This window comes from Camarhynchus parvulus, chromosome 9 (genome assembly GCF_901933205.1).
Source record: "Camarhynchus parvulus chromosome 9, STF_HiC, whole genome shotgun sequence".
NCBI lineage: Eukaryota > Metazoa > Chordata > Aves > Passeriformes > Thraupidae > Camarhynchus > Camarhynchus parvulus.
In genome coordinates, this window is record NC_044579.1 from 4536981 (window position 1) to 4550965 (window position 13985).

At 41.5% G+C, this 13985-nt stretch overlaps 1 protein-coding gene across 1 annotated transcript in view; it reads left to right on the plus strand.

Moving 5' to 3' along the window:
- The window catches only part of FNDC3B (fibronectin type III domain containing 3B), a 185220-nt gene that overhangs the window by 76439 nt on the left and 94796 nt on the right, over positions 1-13985 (plus strand). The gene's annotated exons all lie outside the window — the stretch shown is intronic.

The following is a 13985-nucleotide window of genomic DNA, read 5'->3' on the forward strand; positions in this document are numbered from 1 at the left end:
ATTCCTGAACTATATTTGTATCTAACTTAAATAAACATGGATTATAATTCCTTTAAGTGCAGTGCTCATCTATTTTTGTTTTCAGAATGCTTCACAAGCAATTTTGCAATTCCAAAGCGGGGGGAACTTTTTACATGGAAGGAAAAGCTGTTGTGAAGACTGGAAATAAAAAAATGCACTTTAAAACCAAGAGAAAAATCCTGAGTTTTGCTCGGGACTTGACAGTGTGCACACATGATCTAAGAAATAACAAGAATGTGTGTGTTCTGGGACTTTTGTGTGCAGGAGAGGGAGGAAGGACTTCACTGCTGTCACTGTTTCTATAGTGACAGCTCATTCTCCAGGCAGTATTGACACAAACTATAGTCAATAATTTATAGCGAGAAAACATAAAGGGGAAAAAAAACCCAACCACTTAGGAGTGTTTATAAGCTCTTCACAGTATATTATAAATTGCATGTGGAAGTTATTCACTCTCTGAGGTTTGTGTAGTTTGCTGTACTACGAGATGCTGATAAAGTATCCGGATGTGGTGCACATTTTTATGAAATACCTGTAAATGGCTCTGGCTAATGGATTCAGTATGGTTTACTGCGTTGTAAAATATCTGTGAGTGCGTGATGGTAAGAAATTTATCTTAAAGCAGGCAAAGTTCCATTGCAACAGCAATTTTTACCAGATGTTCCCTTATCTTTTATCATATATGTCTTGATAGGCAGAAGCCAAATTCTAAAGTAGAGCAACCTATAAGGAAGTGTTTAGTTATGGCCACATCTCACTGGAATCTCATTTGGACCTGGCCTTTGTAGGAAGAATGGGCTAAGCTGGAATCCTGAGCATGCCAGGGTAGGAATTATCCCCAGAGCTGTTGCACCACCAGCAGACACAGGACCAGGCTGGTGGGCTCCAGCTGTGGCTGCTGCCTTACCTGGCTGTGATGCCAGCTGTAAAGTCTGTGGTACCACGTACTGTGCCAAGCTGGGAGTTTCTCTGTCTGACATACAAAAACATAATGTGTGTTTTTACCAGAAGACTTGAATGTGGGGCAGTGCAGCCCAGACTAACCCCCAGTTGGCCACAGGTTTGCCCCAGTAGGTGCAGGAAAATCCTGAAAGCATCTTCAGCTTGTCAGGTCTTTTTGGATTCCTGGTGGATAGTGGGAGAGACTCCATGGCTGCCACTTGAAAAGCCTGCCCAGTTCTCATCAGAGTGACACTGCAGTTTTCCATGAAATATAGTTTAATTTTGGCAAATTTGTTTTTTCTATGGGAAAAGCTTCCTTGGAGAATGATTTCAGCTTGCTTGGAAGTTGCTGTGTACTGATTTGGCATAGTGATATCCTTGGGTTTGGAGGAATGTTGGAAAAGTGAACATTTTGCTGTGCTTCCAGTCACTGTAAACATTTTTCTAAGTAAATAATTGTGGGGCATTTTGCATTCTCTGGGATTTCACTTAGGAATGGGATAGATGAAAATTACCTATGACCACAAATTTATGGGTTAAATTTCACCGTTCTTAATTTTTCAGAATTTTTACCTGTATGACGGCATAAAAGTTTACTATAAATTTGACTGTAATTCTCAGAATTAGTTTATGTATTACAAGCATGTGTCTAACTGTGCACAGACATACAGAAATTAGAGAAAGAAAGGAGGGGAATATCTAAAACAGGTGGTGTGAAACAATATTTCTATTGCACTGACACAGCAAAGTTTTTAGAAAATATATTTTCCCTAATGCAAACTATATTGATTTAATGTAACTCAGACGCAGGGCAAAATGTGAAGTGACAAACCACATTTTTCAGAGAATTTTTTGTTCTTTTTTTTTCACCGTGGCTCAGGATTGTTATGACTTATTGAATTTTAGGTATTGAGGGAGGGTCATTTAGTAATCAGAGGGCTGAGCATCACTACAATTTATTTATTTTCCTAATTTTTTCTCTTGCTGTCTGATAGTTTCTCTTCTTTGCTGTGCTCTCCTATTAAGGGGAGTATCAGAGCTTACAAGGTGATGTGTGATGGGGTTTACAGGTGCTTTAATGCTGTTTTGTGCCAGGGGTAATTTTTGAGTCTAGCTTTCTCTGGGTAAATAAATGTAACTGATTGTGTTGTGCCAGGCTGTTCTGCCAGCTCATGTCTGGAATTCAGCAGAAAATATTTAATATCTTAAGTTCTCTGATAGACCATGTAGTTGCCTACAAACCAAAGGCTCATTTGCCTTCCAAGGCTGGGGTAACCTGGACAGGAAATGCAGCATCAGGAGCATGATGGAGAGAGTGTGCACCGAAAGAAGCAGAAAGAAAAGGAGATGAGAAGCTCCTGGTCAAAACTTGAACTCCTTGCTTTGGAAAAAAATCACTGTATTTGGTCTTTAGGGATGCTGCAAATAAAGACAAGAAGCTTGTTGAGAAATAAATCTCTGTGGCATGAAGTAGTTTCTTCTGAAAGCATCATCTTCCTTGGCCAGCACCCCATTTCTAGGTCTGAAATAAAAGCACAGCAGACTTAGACAGAAGTTGAGTAAAACTGCCATGAGTTTAACATAATGAAATGAACCTGTTAAGCACTCCCAGCAAATAAAGCAGCCAGTGGTGTGTTTCGCCAAAATGCTTTTTTCTGATATTTTCCAACTCAGTTGCTGAACATCATTGCAATCTTAACATTACAAAGGCTTGTGGTAAACAAGGCAGTCTTTAACCAGAAAGGATGGTCAGTGTTAATTTCTGAACTTCCAAAGAAAAGATATGAAATACCATTTCCAAATAAATTATATTGGCTTTTTTACGTTTTCCAGCGATACTAATTTCTCTAGCCAGTGATACTAATTTTCTTCTTAGCCAAACCTTCTGATGCATGCAGATTTCAGTAACTTCTTGATGGGCAACTGCATGAGCAAATTCAGGGGAAAACAGTTGAGTCACGAGCCTGAGCCCCATGAGGATAGATCAGAAGCCAGCATGATGCAGTGTTACAGAAACAGGGCTTACTTCGAGCCGTGGAGAATCTGAGTCACCAGGACAAATTGTTTTTGTTATTTTATTTTTTTTAATTGTGTGCTGGGAGGACTAATGCACAAACTCGTATGACCCAGTGAGTTGTTTTGCTGCCTGTTTGGTTCTGTTGGATGTGCAGCAACTCTGACTCCAGGTATTCCTGTCCCTTCATCATCACTACAGTGCTGCCTGGTCACTGAAATGGTTTAGAAACAAATAAATGCTGTTCACTGCTTGTGTGGAAGCAAAGAGAAAGAAAAGGAAGAGCACACCTGTGGAATCTTCCCTCTTTTGAGAGTGAAGCACTTTGGTTGTGGGTACAATGCTCAAGTTGCACAGTTATGGGGACTTAGAAACACCATTCAAACTTGAGAGGTTTTGAACAGAACTTATGGTTTCTGCCTACATCAGAGGTAGACAGTTGTTCCGGTGCAGAAATGCTATGAAGAAGGATTTTCTTTTATTTTTAAAAATTGCTTAAAAATAAATGAACTGAAACAAGGTGTGGGTGAGATTTGTGTTTTAAACTGTCAGTTTATCCCAACCCTGGAAGTGTTCAAGGCCAGATTGGATGGGACCTGGAGCAATCTGGTCTAATGGAAATTGTCCCTGCCCATGGCAGGGGATGGAACTGGATGAGCTTTAAAGGTCCCTTCCATCCCAAACCGTTCTGTGATTCTAAGATTAAATTAAGGCTGCTGTGCTCTCCATTTCTGTCAGGGCACACACTTGTTTGCGTGTTCAAACAACAACGACCAAAGATACATTTCAGAATTCCACCTTTTGAAAATTACAGCTTTTTTTTTTTTTTTTAAATAACACACTACCCATGTTTTCTTAGCTGCCACTTCCCCTCCCTTCCCATTGGACTCTTCACTTCCTTTACTCTGAGATGTTAGATCCCAACAATAGAGCTGAAGCAGAAATTCAAATAATTCAGAGGACAGTTTCTCAACCTGAGGTTGTTAAGAGGAAATCAAGAGCATTCCTTGAATAGCTGCGAAGTGGCTGAATCCCTTCTGCCCAGCCCCTCTCCTCTCTGCAAATTCCAGGCCCTGCGGGTGGAGTTGTCATGGCGGGCTCCTCTGCTGTTGGGTAATCCCTCTGCCAGCCCCCTCAGCCTGGGAAGGGCCCCAGAAATGGGATTATTCCAGCAGAAGTGAGCCCATGGAGCCTCCTGAGCGGGGCAGCCCCCGGCAAGGCGCGGCTGTTCTTCCTCTTTGGGGATGGAGCCGCCGAAGACCTGGGAATGCTGAAAGAAAAACCTTTCACTAGCAGTGTTTGAAAACTTTTTAATAAGCTCCGAAGAGTGATGGCCAGTTGAAATGCTCGCTCCCTGGAGGACAGGGGGCTTTTAATCTCTATCAAGCTGCACGATGGATGTTTTGGGTAGTAAATTAGTTTCGCAGTTGCTGTGGCCAGCGAGAAACTCCCTTTATTGCACCTGGAAATTCAGAGTGTTTCAAACGTGCTATGGAAAAACTGTCTTAGAACTGTTCTGGTTAGAAGTGTTATTTGAATAATTAGAATAATTTAGTTAATGACATGATATTTGGTTCTCATTGACAATTAATTTATTTAGAAAGGGCAGAGTCTCACTCTCCCACTACATCATGCTGTGTGCTAGGATTTTTTTTATCTGGGGACATGGGAAAATAAGAATTTATGGCTTATTTTCTGAAGGATGCAATGCTGTCAGTAGCCCAGAGGCATGTTTTAAACACAACTCAACTAATGTGCTCAGTGCAGAGGCTCAGCTTAGAAATATGAGAGATGAAGTGAAAACGAGGGGAGGATGACAGGGCCCTTCAAGCGTAACCTGGTGACTCACAGCCTTCCTCCTCACCTTGAGTGTTTATAAATGAGAGCAGGATGTGAAAAAGTGAGTTAGTGCCTTTCTGGGAGAGCTGAGGAAGAGTCTGCTGGGGTCAGAGCTGTGAGGAGGAGCCAGAGTCAGCCTAACCAGCTCCCTGAGCCTTGCTGGGGTTCAGGTGGCTCTCAGGTGGGATTTGGGCACCTTCCTTTGGGCCAGGATGTTCAGGGACCAGCAGCCAAAAGAATCGGGGCTCTGTGAACATGAGCTGGGAGAAAAGCTTGGAAAATGGGTTTTGTTGGGGCTAGGGAAGGGCAGGCTTGGAGGAGATGGGGCAATGAGGGATTTCAGGAAAGGCTGTTGGAATGGAAATTACAGCAGGCTCCTCTGTTATGAGTGGAGAATGGAGAAGCAAAAGTGTTAAAGGAAGGAAGTGTAAGTCTGTTCCAATGCCAAGGAGATGAGTGAAGGAACGAGGAGATGGTTCTGCCTTTGGTGAGCAAACCTCAGCTGGGAAAGCCCTGGGCTCACCAACAGCATCTCCAAGCCCTGTGCTGAATGTTATACTTTACATTTTAGCTTGTGTTTTTTTCTCCTCAATTCTGGTGTAAGTGCAGTACTGTAATAAAACTCTCAAAAGAGGGACACAGAATATTAATATGTAGTGAATATATATGCATGAAGGAAAAATATGTATATGTTATGTATGTATGAAATGTGCTTTTACTCCAGGGAGGTGGCTGTTCACCACAGCCTCACAAAATACCCCAACACGTACCTGAGAGCCACCAGTGTTGATGATTCTCATTCCCTCCCCACCCTCACACCACAGAGAGTGCTTGTTTGTGACAGGTGGATATTAATTGCTGTGTTTTTGATGAGCACATTCAAACAGAGACTTTCAGATGATTCACTGAAGTTCAGGATCCAAACCTGTCACAAACAGAACTCGTCAGCCGCGATGGTGATGGCTGGCAGTGCTGGGTGGGGAGGGAGGGCTGCAGGTTTGGTTTAGTTCAGTTTCCACTGGCTGGCTGATGTTTCTCCCTGTGGGTGGACAGGTGAAGAATAGCCATCACCTAATTGCTGCCTTGTTTGGGGCAGGTGGAAGAGAACGTTCTGTGTAACTTCATTGTTGGCCACGTTTGGGTCTGTTGCTGATTGTACAGTCCTTCTGCTGTTGCCATGGGAATGAAATAATTATATTGTGAATAATTGGAGCATTTTCTTCTACTGTTGCAGGAAAGTGGTCTTGTATAGTTATTGCTGCCTTTGATGGAGGTTGTGCTCAGAGCTGAGTGTTCAGTATTTGTATAAACCTGTTGCAGAGAACAAAACTTTCTGCAAGTGAATGCCCTTTTATAAAAGTGGCTGAAGGCTGACATATGCACACACACACACTCCCCAAAAAGCATTTAGAATGTGTTGAAGAGCTGTCTCAAAATTGAAAAGGGAAAACCAGCATTTTTAGTGATACGTTTTCATGGTTTGTTGTTTGTCTTTCAGGCAAATAGTGTCATATTGTATGCAAATGGAAATGCTGATGATAACTGGTGTAGAAGTAAAATAATTCTCATTTCAGGACATCTGTTTCCCTTGAAACTGAGTTCTGGTTAAAAGTTAGTCCACTGGTTATATAGGTCTGGTGGGAAGCTGATCTGGAGTGTCCTAATCCTCCTTCAGCTATTCATCGCTTTAGCAGTGTAAAAGCTTCATAAATGAGATTTTTTTAATGCTAAAGCAAAGCCTGATGCTGACAGAGATCTCCCATCATTTGTGTGGCTTGGCAGTAGTTACTTGATGGGTTTTCCCCATTTCTGAGTTCAGCTTTGTGGTCTCCTTTTCTCTCTTGCAGACTCTTGCAGGGGCTAGGCTTGCAGTTTTCTGTGCAAAGTCTCTTCTCTCCCACATTTCTTGGTAGTGCTGTTCTCTCTGTTTATCCATGGACATTCTGGCATATTCCTGTCATAAAACAAATGATTATGCAAAGGAAAAAGAAGTTGGTAGATATGAGGAAGACTTACTTTTTTTCCAAAACAGAGTATTTTTTCTGCAATACCCTACAATTTTTTTGCAGTCTGAAGTTTTAGTCAGACTTAAGTATTGCTTTATGACCTAAATCCTATTCTGGGTTTGTGTCCAGTTGCGTTCCCACAAACTTCCTGTGTGACCCTGCATCAGGCATTTCATTAGTTTGTCCCACAGTTTCACTTGTGAAGAGAGGGGAATAAGAGCCCTGCTCCAGCCCGATGTTCTGGGGATGGATTCGTGAGTCCTCGTGGGGTAACGCGGTGCTGGGTCGCAGAAATGCTTTTGTGCTCCTGCCTCAGATGTCAGGATGTCATCTTGGGCTAGTATTCCTCACGAAATGACTGTCTCTCCAGTTTCAGGTTATTGTGTTGTGGCTTGTGTGCTAATGGATTCATTTCAGATGTTTTCAAGTAGTTGGTTGTTCTCTTTGTTTCCAAAGTAGTCCTAATTTATTTAGCAGTATTTGCCATTCAAGTCAACTGATTTTAGACAGATGTTTGTCTCTTGTGTTTCAGTCTAGACATTTATGATTTACAATCTGTAGCCCATCTGGTGAATTGCCATGGGAATATGCTTATTTTCAATGCTTGAAGTATTGCAACATCCTCTTTGCAAGTGTTTTTGCAGTAGCGACTGGTGAGCCAACCATCAGAAATGGTTTATTTTAGCAAAAGACTCTGACTTGTTTGTTCACATTAGGACAGGAAAATACTCCATTTCTGTTCAAAAAAAAACCAACAACAACAAAAAATGTTCCACGCCAAAATGTTGCCTGTAAGTTGAAACTCTAGAGTGATAGATATATGGGTCTAGTTTAAAAAGGAAACAAAATCCACCTGAAGAACACCAGGAGACCTGAAGAACCCCCCTTGTCCAGCTCCATTCTCTGTGGCTGAACAAGTTTACTTGTCTAACCTTTCTGACAGACTTTAATGAGCTTTAGATTGTCTAATTTCTCATAATGTGTAAATTTAAATGTCATCACTGCAGAATGTGGTCACTGATGTTTTGTCACTGTGTAGGGTTGCTATATGCTCTGGGACTGGGTCTTTGTCCCCAGGTGCTTTCTCCTTCCCTTCCAGCCCCATGGCAGGAGGAGAAGCTGTGGATGCACCAGGAGGGGATGTGCCAGGCTGCTAAACAGCCTGCTGGCCTTGTCTGGACTCTTCTCTGCTTGTTAAATTAGTGAAGTGTGGTGAACCCTAAAACCAAGGTGCAGAACAGCAGGTGGGGAGCAGGACAGCTCTTTATGCTCTCAGGATGAGTATCTCCAAATTCAAACCACTTCAAAAACAAACGTTTGATGCTTGAAAAGTTACTAATTCATAGTTCTGTGGTGGACAGAAGTGAGCATTTAACCTGAGTTCCTCTCAGAATTTGGCTGGAATGGTGCTGCTGTGTGACTGCTGTAGTACTGTGGTAGCTTTGGACAGGGCATCTTTGGGGCAACTGATAGCTTCTAGTTAATTTCCTGTTTTTACAGGTTACTGCATTATTTCTACAATATGCCCCAAACCAGAATCCAACATCTGGGAGACACACATTGCAAACCAGCACGCTGCTGAGGAGGAGTCTTGTGGTTCTGACATGAAAGCTTGGGGTGCTGTTGTTTAGCTCCAGGTTGGAGGTGCTGGAGCATGCAGCAGGGCAAGCAGCAAACACTGACCAGGGGCTTCCAGGAGGCTCCAGAGTAAACAGCAAAGGTGCTGTTGTGTAAATAAGCCATAAAATGCTCCAGGAGCTGTCTGCTGGATGCATTTGGCACGGATTTCTGAGCAGTTTGATTGGATGTTGGGTTCAGTGAGTCTGTCTGCAAAGCGTTTGATGTTGAAAGCATCAGTCAAACCCAGACTGGAGCGTGGCTGGTGCTGTCGGGCCTGTGGCTGCAGAGTCCAAGGGCTGAACGTGTCATTCCAGCGTTTGGGGTTTGCAGTTTGGGCTTAGTAACAATTGTGCACTGGAACTCCGAGACACCAATGTGTTTTTTATAACATACATCGGTTTGGCATCTTATTTTTAATTATATTTATGGCAAATCAACTTGACAGACTGTGAGAGTGAGTAAAGAGCTGTTGTATTTGTAGTCCTGGGATTTAGAAAAAAGCATTAAGTGGTCATAGAAGTCACAAGGAGTTCAAGAAGTGTGTGTTACCTACATTAAAAGTGCTTCAATCTCCACTGTCAAACGCTGTGTGTGCACATACGGATGTGACTGTGCTCAGTGGTTAAGCCATGCACTTGCAGGATTTCCCAGGCTGATTTTTCCTTTTCCTTTTAGCTGTTCCATTTACATTTGTTGTGGGATCTAAGATAATTTGAAATTCATGGAGCCATTTCTGTTAAACTTGAGGGTTTTGGTAATGTTTCTGAACTCTTCAAAGGTGAAGGAATCACTTCACTACTAAGCTGTGATCTGAATAGAAAATAAGCAGTTGAGGCGCCAGAATGTGAATGGGCATGTGATAGGCATCCTTTTATTCACATCTTGGTGTGTAGGTGAGGTAATCTTAAAATTATTGACAAATCTGTAGGGAGAAGCAAGATAAAACTCTGCCTGCAGTCTATCTCAGGCATGAGCTGGTGCCATGGGGGTGCCCAAGTGCTGGACACATTTCTTAGCATTTATCAAAGCACAGGTAACATTAATTTAGCACCTTTCACTACCCTGCCATTGGCAAGTTGAATGCAGCATGAATGGGACTTTTTTCTGCCATTTCAGACTTCTCCAAAGGTATTTTTTTAAGCTTTGAACCCTTCAAGCACTTAATATTGTTAAAGCTACTCTTTTTCTCTCTAATGCTGAGCCGCTTGAATCTACAAATTCACACTGATCTAAGGACAAAGTATTTAGATCTTGATCAGCAGCAGATTTAAGGCCCTGTGTCCTAGGAACTTGAATAGACACCTGTGAGTTCACTCTGCCTTGTACTGTATGTGAGCAGAGTTAAATTGGTGGCCAAATTAGCTCGTGTCCAGGAGACAGTGCAGTTCAAAATTGTGCTGATAGTGGTATGTGAAAGCTCTTTGCATCCTGTTTTAAAGGTTTTCACCAAATGCTCTGATATGCTCATGTTTGCTGGTGCTAAGAGAGTTCTAGGCTGTGGCCAAAAGGCTGGGGAGAATGCTCACCACAGCTCTGCTGCAGAGGAAAGAAGATGAATGGAAGGATCCGGGGTTGTTTTGTTTGGTTTTTTTTTTTCTTTTCCTTGTCATCACCTTGTTTAGTCCGTAAGCTGCTTTGAGAATAACCAAGTGGAGGGAGAAGACACGTGTGCCTGACAGGGAGCCTGTTTGTGCTTGTTTCATTGAGGAAATTGTTCCGGAACAGCTGCTCATCCATGTGAAAATGCAAACCCTTGGGTCCCAGCCAAGGTCAGCAAGCCCTGGGTCATTTGTTTTAGCAAAGCAGACCAATTTGCCCTTAATTATCTCTTCTTTTCATTCTGTCACACCTTTTGCTCCATAGATTTACTTCCTGAGAAGTGCCACATGTGAAAGATGGGATACCAGTTTTGTTGAGGATCAGGAAGGGGCAGAATAATTTTTCATGGGTTAATTTTAACTGTTAAGCTTGATAAAATTTAAGACATTTACCTCCCTGGATTTAATTTTTCACTTAGCTAGTTCAGTAGGTTCTTGTTATTAAAATGTACAAGGATTCTTAACTTGCAAACTCAAATTGCAAAATCCCTAAATTTCATATTGTTTCTCTGCTAGTGCAGGTATTGTGGTGTAAAATGGTAAACTGGCATGTGTTTGCTGGAAACAGGGCTGAGAAATTCCTGAACTTCAGGAAACTTCCAGTGACTGCTCTCAGAATGGGAACTTGATAACAAAGCCTGGTAGAGTTTGGTAATTGCAAAGCTGTCACTAGAAACTCTGAGTAAAACATATGCCCATGTGCTGGAGCTGGATGTGAAAAATATCCTACAAGGGACATAATAAAGAAGAGCAATGCTCTCTAAGCACTCTTGATAATGGTGTGGTAAAATTACTTTTTTGCCCTATAATGTTATATGGAAGGAGAGAAATAGGAAAGAAGTGTTGGAGGAAAGAAGCTGGAGGAACTGAAATGCCAGATTCTGGCTTCTATAATTTAAGGAAAGAAAACTGATTAAAGTGATCTTTAATGCATGCATTAAAGGTCACTAGGGAACAAGGAAAAACGCTTACTTATTCCAAAACTGGTTTTGTACAAGAATTTTGAAAGTGTCACGGGTTGCAACCCAGGCTATAATTAGCCTTGAAAATCTTGGGACAGAAGTTTCTCAAGTACATTGTGACATTATTCCAGAAGGAATAAAAATGACCAGAAGAACTGTCAGTCTCTGCTTGACAGGAACATCCTCTTGCCAGGGCAAGTGGGAGACAGAGGTGGAAGGGAGCCCTGTTTTGATGTGCAATAAAATCACCCAATAAAACATGACACAAGAAGGAAGAGAATTTTTGTTGTTACTTTGTTAGACTGGGTGTGCAGGTGTTTTTTTTTTTAAAGGCAATAGATTCACAAAACCTTGCTGGTTATTTGAAATGGTTAAAATAATCAACTTTAATGCCGTAAGAGGGGTGACAGAGCAGCACAAGGGAACAGGTGTTTGGGAAGAGGAGGAGAGGCTCAGACTGGGGTGTCAAGGTGTTAATTAGTTCTGCCACTGTATGAGACTGAGTTGCTTCTTTTACTTATTCAGAGTTTTATTCTGTTAAGTATTAATGTGTTGGAAATGGGAAAGCAGTGCTGGGGACAAGTGGGGTCTGTCCCCTGCCTGCTGAGGTGGACACTGGTGGCTTCTGCTTTTCTTTCAGAGGAGGGGGAATAATTTCCTTGCACCTGCATTTTGGACAGGGCAGCCCTGCAGGAGCCAGAGATGTGCTGTATTCCTGGGAAGGGAGCTCGGGCTGGAATTTGGCCACTGGCTCTGTCAGCAGAGATGGCCAAGCACTGCTGGCTGCGTTTCATGAGGAACTCAGCAGACAATCTGCATTTGTTAACAGGTTTGAAAAGTACTCCAGCAAGCTCACTTCAGTGTGCAGCATCTCTGATAGAATGGAAGGACCTTTTCTCCTTTACTTTCCTTTAAAGTAAACTTTGTATTGTTTCAATACAAATCTTCAAGTAAAACATGCAAAGTTGTGATTCCCAAGAGTATAAAGTGCTTACATCCAACCTGTGATTATAAGCAGCTGAGGAACATCCTCCTCTGAAGTTCTGCTTTTTAACAGGTCAAAACTATTTGAAATAATCAAAAATACTAAAAAAAAACCAACCCAAGCCAACCAAACAAAACTCAAGACAAACAAGATATGGCCTTATTTTAGTGTTAATTAGGGAGTGGTTGGACAACAAGAAGAATCTTTAATAATTGTTGAGACTCATTGAGCTGAGGAGGTGGGGGTCTTTATTTTACTGCCACTTGAAGTTGTTTTGATACCATTGATGAGAGGAATGCAATAATGTGTGCTAAAGTCATTTGGCTAACCCTGAAATCAAAGCAGTGGAAACAAAATCTAGCTGCAAATCACCAGGCTGTCAGTCTTTGAAAAACCTGTTACCCAAATGACTTTAACAGTTTGTGGGTCATATGCAAGGTTAAGACTCATCTTGCACAGTGCACGTTTTGATGATAAAACACAATATTACTTTTTTTTTATTGGAGTGGAAGTGTTACAGTCAACAGTATCAGTGTGGGAGTTTGATTTCTTCCTGCAAGTGGATCACTACTCCATATGAGCAGTTGGCACAAGGTTTGGAAGGACAGATACGAGGCATGCCGTGCTGCTTTTTTGTTGTATATATCTGCTCTCTGTGTAGAAACTCCAAAACTGTTCCATTTTAAGTTTATTTCCAAGTCAGAGTAGCTATTTTTGAGAACAGCTAGCCAATACATCTATAAGAAGTTTTGGTGAGGGGCTGAAACAGGTTATGCATAAAGCTTCATTTTACTGAGCAACATTTACATGTAATATTTAAATTATTGTCTATTTAAATGGTGAAGTCAGGATTTAAAAATTTATATCAACAGGTTTTTTAGCATTTGTTTGAGTTTAAGAAATCACTGACAAGGAATGTGTTGCATAACTGTTAACTATTCATTTTTTCAAGCATGTTCTGTCCTGAAAAACTGAACAGCTCTTGAGATAATCCAGTGTGGATTAAATCCTGAAAAAAGCATCATTGCATGTTCACAATATCAGCCTTTACCTTTTATGAACTGTCCAGCTTACTGTGGAACAAAACTTGGCAGTGTGTACAGAGCAAAGTGGATTCAGAGAGAAATAAAAAACTCAAAGTAAGTTTGACAAGATTTTTTTTGATTGGGAAAACACATTTATTCAAACAATATTTCTGTTCTGAACCAATTGTCACTTCATATTTTTGATGGATTTAAATAAAGCCATTTAGATGGCAGCTCCTTCCCAATAATCATATACTGCTCAGGCTGAATTTTTTCCATTGACACTAAAATTGTTGGCTGTCTGTGGAGACAAATACTGTTGTGAGGGTCATAGGCTAAGAGAGAAATCCATATGAACTGAATAACAAGTAATAACTTTTTCCCCCTTACTGGGCCTGTAGTGTAGGTAAATTTCCCCACATAGTTAAGGGTAGGAAAGTATGAAGTCCAGCAAAACCAGATCCAAAATATTTAAGCTTCAGAGTTCCCATTTGCCTTATACACTTGATGATGGTTTACCATATTTCAAACTTAGATGTGATTAGTAAAAGCTGCAGGGGCTGGTTAAACTGTAAATAACTGGCTAGAGAAAACAAACCAAGATAAGAGGGGGTAAAAATAACTCAGATGGATTCCTGTGTGTAACTTGGATTTTTGGAGGAGGGAAGTTCTGCTGATTGTACCAGAAGCAGCAGGAGTATAAAAATGCAGATGGAGGGGGAATGACTGCTAATTTAATGTGGACTGGTTTTGCTGATATCAGACAACAGACTGTGACTCTGTTGTTGGAGGTTTCATTAGATGAGTCTAAAATTTAGGAGCAGTCACTCCTACAGGCCATTGCATCCCATCTGTGCCTGAAGTGCTTCATATGTTTTAGTGCTCAGCTTCCTTCCCTAGAATGTGATATGGTTTGGAGATGTTGGATGGCTTCTCCATCAGAGAAGGTGATGGAGTTTCCTTTTGTGTTGTC